The sequence below is a fragment of the Cicer arietinum genome, chromosome 5 (genome assembly GCF_000331145.2).
Source record: "Cicer arietinum cultivar CDC Frontier isolate Library 1 chromosome 5, Cicar.CDCFrontier_v2.0, whole genome shotgun sequence".
Taxonomy (NCBI): Eukaryota; Viridiplantae; Streptophyta; class Magnoliopsida; order Fabales; family Fabaceae; genus Cicer; species Cicer arietinum.
Genome location: NC_021164.2, coordinates 45,042,338 through 45,049,016, shown reverse-complemented (window position 1 = coordinate 45,049,016; position 6,679 = coordinate 45,042,338).

The window sequence follows — 6,679 nt, the reverse complement described above, 5'->3', positions numbered from 1 at the left end:
ATGGCGGCGAAGAAAAAAAAAGCAGCGGCAGTGCACAACTGATGGTTGAAGATGGTTACGGTGGTAACTTAACTTTGGTTTTTTCCTTTGCTACTACTACTCTTGTTTTTTTCCTTCTTCTTTTACGGTGTTTTTTCCTTAGTATCCAATTTTTTTCTCCTTCTTTCTATGCGTTTTTTAGTGGTATTAATCTCAGATTTCTCCTCCTCAAAAAAAATGTCTCCCCCTCTTTGTAAAAAAACAGATGTATTTATAGAGTTTTTTTATCTGATTAGTTGTTTTCTTGGCTGTGTCTCTGTTCTATCTATTTCCTGTTTGATGTTTTTTTCCTTTGCTCATCATCTGCGTTTTTTCTACACCTTTGATGCATTCATGATTTTGATTTACTTGCTTTGATCTGTTCTATTGCTGAGCTTTAATTTGTCTTTTAGTTTCTTTTTTTAAACTCTAAAGGTTGTCTCTTTGTTCTGCACAATGTGTACCAAGACTGATTTAAAAAATTATGTTTTTATGTTTCTCAATTCAGTTAAAACAGGAACAGATGTACCCATAAGCATGGCTTGTGCATCAATGGCAGTCATCATCAACAAGGCAGAGGTTGGCCGGGAACAAAGTCAACATAGCAAGGCTGGCTTGATCTGATTTAAATTTTATTGTAATTTATTTTTGCCTTTATTTTAGTTTGTAATTTGATTTGGTTTTAAAACTCTAATTAGATTTGAAATTGTAAATTTAATATATAATGAAATTATTTATTGTAATTATTTTTATTTCCTTTTTTAAATACATATTTCCTTCTTATATTTGTTTTCAAAATGGACAAAATTAGGGTACTACAGTACAAAATTTCAAGTATTTTCCACTTCTCAAATTCATGGTGGGTAAACTTTGGAACTTGTCTTGAAGTCTTTCACATGTTGCATGTAAAGATTCTTGCAGTTTTTCCTGGAGGGAAGTATTTGTTCAAGAACTTCTGTTTCAATTGATCTCATGTAGTAATGGAACTAGCAGATAGAGAATCTAGCCACATTGTTTCCTTGTCACCTAACGACCATGGAAACAATCTCACTCTGATGAATTCAGGCGTGACACCATTGCAAGTTATTGAGTCCTCTACCCTCATAAAGTTAATTAGATGGGCATTAAGATCTTTAGTTGATGTACCCTTGAATACAATAGAATTATAAACCATTTGAATGAAACCTGGTTTGAGCTCAAAATTGGTTGCACCGGTGGCTTCTTAATGTTGGTAGTAATATTTGTGGAGGAAGAGAAGTAGTCCTGAAGAGTTTCTTTCTGATTAACACACATTGTTCTTCTCTCTATTTTGTTTTTGTGAGTTGTTCTTTCAATATGGATCAGAAAGAAAAACAAATTCTCGAGAGTGGGTCAACATGCATAAGTAATAGCAATACATTTTTTTTTTAATTAGAACTAATAAAAATTAAACATTTTTTTACTATGGTTAATAAAATAAGATAAAAATAAAATTGAAATAATAATAATAATAATAATAATAATAATAAATAATAATAATAATAATAATAATAATAATAAATAATAATAATAATAATAATAATAATAATAATAATAATAATAATAGTTATAAAGAAAAGAGAAAGCTTAATTGCAGTTTTGGTCCCCCTATTTTAGCTGAATCGCGAAAGTAGTCCCTCCATTTTGTTTCTCTCGAGTTTTGGTCCTCCAAACATAATTTTGGTATAAAACTTGATGAAATTTCATTTTTTTTTTGCATTTATTTAAGTCACATCATGCCTCAAGATTTCATTTGCAACAATTGTGGAGTACGACTTTAAAAAATGAAATTTCATCAAGTTTTGGATCAAAATTCTGTTTGGGGACCAAAACTGAGGAGATACAAAATGGGGGGACTACTTTCGCGATTCAGCTAAAATAAGGGGACCAAAACTGCAATTAAGCCAAAAGAGAAATATATTACTCTTATATTTTTTGTTTTAGAAAAAAAAAATAGTATAATAGTAATACCAACAAAAAGACAAACAAAATAGTAATATTTTTTTAAATTTAAATTAAACTAAAACAAGAAAAAAAGATGTGTAAAGTAATAAAAATCTCTTTTGCTTAATATAGCTAAACTAATCCATATCAATGACGTCAAAAACTTGATACTAAGACATATAAAAGATTATTGTATCTATAGAGATTAATTAAAAGCATTAAATTAATTAAGATTTTCTATTATTTAAACTAACAATAATAGTTGAGTTATTACAATAATTAAATAGCAAATAATTAAGAAAAATAATAAAACATAAAATTGTAAATCAATGGAGAGAAGTACAAGATCACAATTTCACTTGTAATTTTGATTAGTCTCGGTTCTAGTTCTATTCGAATTCCTTTCTTTTGATTCAAATTCAATCCTTTTACGAAGACTATTAACTTGTTTGGTTATTCATGATTTTTTTTTCCCTTCTAAATTAATCATTTATTTAGTTATGCAAAGAATTTAAATTCAAGAAAATCATAGCATAAAAAAAGTTGAATGATTGAAAGACTAAAATTAAATTTGGTCATGCCATAATTTATAGTTTCAATTATCTTATATATCCATCAATTAATTGTAGTATGATTGCTAACGACTAATTGATGAAGGCACTATTTGGTAACGCTAACAAATTAGTTTATAGTTTGTGAAACTAACTTATAAACTTGTTGGATTAAAAGATATGTGTTTGGTAAATGAACTTTTTTCACTAGCTTATATCTTATTATGATATGCTATTTCAAGTAGCGTTTGAGCTTAAAATTTTTTATATTTTATTCCATTTATAACCTTATTGTTTTATTTTTTATTTACTTTTATCTTTATGTAATACAACATAACTATCTCACTCACTCACCACCATCTCACCCACTAGTTCACGGTTTCACGTATATCTTTTTTTCGCTGAACAGAGTTGTACTCAGTTTCTGTAATTCCTTGCCAAAATAACTCTAAATTGTTTTTAAAATTTTTCATGTTATTCATCATACAAGAAATTGATTAAGGTATGCATTGTGGTATTTATTATTATTGCTTCATCTTCTAATTTATCATTATGATAAAGTTAAATTCATTTTTTATACCAAATTGTAAACAATAACTATTTATACATATGGAGATTGCTAAACTTTTAGAATTTTTTTCAAATTTATGTTTGTATTGTAATAAAAAAAAGTAAATGATGTAACCAAAAAAAAAGTAAATGAATTGTATATTTCTGGTTTTTATTCAAAGTTTTGTTGTTGTTGTTTTTTTTTATTTCTACCACAAAAATAAAATAAAGTAGAAAATTGTTTTGAAAAATGAAAATGGAGTAAAACAATTAGTCGTTATAACTTAATTTTACCAAACATTTTAATTTCAATTAATTAGTTTTTCAGTTATAAATCATCAGTAATCAGCTATCAATCAATCTTCTAGCTATCAGCCAACTTTTCCGCTATCAACTAGGTTATAACTTAATTTTACCAATTGGAGTCTAAGAATATGCAAATGGTAATCAATCCTAACATGTGATTAGAAAAAAAAAATTAATTGAAGAATAAAAAATAATTAAAGTAAAATTTGAATGGATAACAAAAACATAGTAAAAGAGATCTCTATTACAAAATCCATCAACGGAAGAGTTTAATTACTTATTATCATAACAAAAATAATTGTACTAATTTAATTTAATTAAATAAATATAAATAAAAACATGTGAAGAAAATAATTTTTACTCCAAAACTTAAAACACTTGTTCCAACTCCAAACACTAAATGATGAATCTTCGTCTTCCATCTATTCGCCTGCCTTCTGTTGTTCGTATTTTTCCTCGTTGTGCCCTCGGTCTCTCCTATTAGCCTTTTTGTTTTGTTTTTTCCTTTTATATGCGGCTCCCCGTGTTATTCATCCTTAGTTTCCTCCTCTCTTTATATATGGTAGAGTTAACAAACCAAATGACAAAAACAAAATCACCTGCTCCATCTTCCCTCAATCCTACGCCAATCAATAATAATATACTATAAATATAAACATATAACAAATATAAATAATATATTATTTAATTATTATCATCATTATTACTAAGTTTAATTGTAATATGGGTCTTAAATAATCTACAAATTAATTGTATTGTTTTTATCTTTACGGCATAACAAAGAGTAAGTTAAATAAAAAATTTACATGATAGCATATAATTGCTCTAAAAAAGACTCATAATAGAGTATACCACTTACTGACGATGATGGACTTGATAATGTGGGTTGGAGAGGTACTTCTACCAATCAGGTTACCATTCATAGTGTTTATAGGTTGCAGCAAGGAATTATCGAAGGCCTTTAAATGGATTGGAACTCCATGTGAACTTGGAGAGGCCCCTACTAAATTCAGACATTTATGTGGTTGGTTGTCCAACAGAAAATTGTTACCAATTTCTAGATAAGCAAATGGGGAGTGGTGTATCTTCTCTTTGCTCGCATTGTGGAAGAAAAGATGAGACAACTATTCAAGTTGTGCGTGACTGTGTGCATGCCACTTAGGTATCGTTCTGATTGTACCCTATAATTTTATTACTAAATTCTTCTCTTTTGAGTGCAAGAACTAAATTTTCAATAATCTCAATCAACTATGGATTAGAATCACTATAGAGAGCAGGAAGACAACTTTCATGACAACTAGCCGGTTATTGTGGAATTGGCGGATTCAAACCACCTCATAACCCTATGGCGGCAATTCAAAACTTCGCTAAAGAGATTATTGGTAACATTTCTCAAACCCTTTACCGAAACATGCAAAGAAAGGACACAATCCATTGGATGGAGAAAGCCTTATATTGGATGGTTAAAGTTCAATTGTGATGTAGCTTGCCGAATGGAGAAGCATCAAGGTGTGTGGTCTTCTTAGTAACTCATACGAGAGATGGATCAAGAGCTACATCAAGAACATTGGAGCTTGTGACGCTCATTAGACTGAAATATAAGGCATGCACCTTGGCCAAGAGTTGGCTTGAAGAGAACAAGTTTCGCATCTCATTGTGGAGATTGACTCAAAAATCCTTATAGATATGGTGTCAGACAAGTGCAAGTTTAATGGGAATCCTCATATCTTATTGTAGCTCATTTGAAAGCTTTTGATTCATGATTAACATTTCTAGACTATTCTTACTTAGATGGATGAAAATAGATGTGCTAACTAGCTCGCTACCTTTAGTTTTTCTTGGGACTCATCCAATTGCTTTATTGTGGAGAACCTCTAGTGATCTTTGGATAATTATTTTTGTTAGCATGCTTGGGACTTGCATGTCTAGGAATGTCCATGTAGTGTTGTAGTTTTTTTTTTCTTTCTGATTGGGCTCTTGCCGTCTCTCGGTACCAAAAAAATAATAGATTAGAAATTTTTTTGTTGCATTTTAGAATTATTAATTAAAAAAAAAAAGTTACATTCCCTTTTTTTTAAAATAAAAACCGTCTTCATTCATTCAAATTGGTAGAATCTATAGACAATACAATTCAAAAATGTTAAAACCTAAATGAATAAATCTACGAATAAATGCACAACATCCATCTTAATAGCATAAAATGTAAAAATACTTACAATTGTGACAAATCTTACAAATATGAAATAAGGGAAATATCTAAAATATTCATGCCTCTAGAGTTGTAATATTAAAGACGCCAAAGTCATTGAATGAATCTACATTAAATTAAAGTTGTTTTGTCAATTTAAACCAAATAAACACCATAACAAGACGTGAAATCAAAATAACGTTATACCAAGACTACAAACAAATACATCGCACTACGATGAAAAAATCACACATACAAAAAAACAAAAACAAAAACAAAATAAATATAGGTGAAATCACTTAATTAAATAAAAGAGAATAAAAATAATTTTGAGGGATGATTTTGAATCAGAAATGACATCTACCTCACCCGTTTTGAGTGAAGAAAAGATAAATGAAACAAAAAAAAAAGAGAAAGAAAAGAGAGTTTTTATGGGAATATCCTTTTTTTTTTAATTCCTCAAATGTCCTATTTTGAAACAATATTCCTTGATTACCCTACTTTTTCACTTCAACAGAAAGTCTCTCCATGGGGAAACGACTTCTTGAAGAGGAAAATTTGCTATTTCAATAGGAAGTCGCTTCCCGGGGAAGCGACCTCCAACTACCTTTTTTTAAAAAAAAAAAAAATTGATTATTGTTAGAATTATTGAAGTGTTTTATTTAAAATATAAAATACTAATATTACATTTAAATAAAATATAATAATAAATTATAAATAAAATTTATAATTTAATTATTATTATTATAATAAATAATTATTATACGTATAATTAAAAATTATTATAATTAAAATGATTAAATAAAAAAAAAAATATATATATATATATATTATATTAAAATTTTCAAAAAAATAAATTAAATGAAAATGAAATGAAATACATTAAATTATTAATTTAATTATTTAAAAAATAAAAATACCAATAAATAAATGTTATATTTTTATTATTGTTATTATTATAATAAATAATTATTATACATAAAATGATTAAATATATATATATATATATATTATAAATTTCAAAAAAAAAAATAAACTAAATGATATTAAAAATTAAATAATAATAATAATAATAATAATAATAATAACAATTAAATGAAAAGAA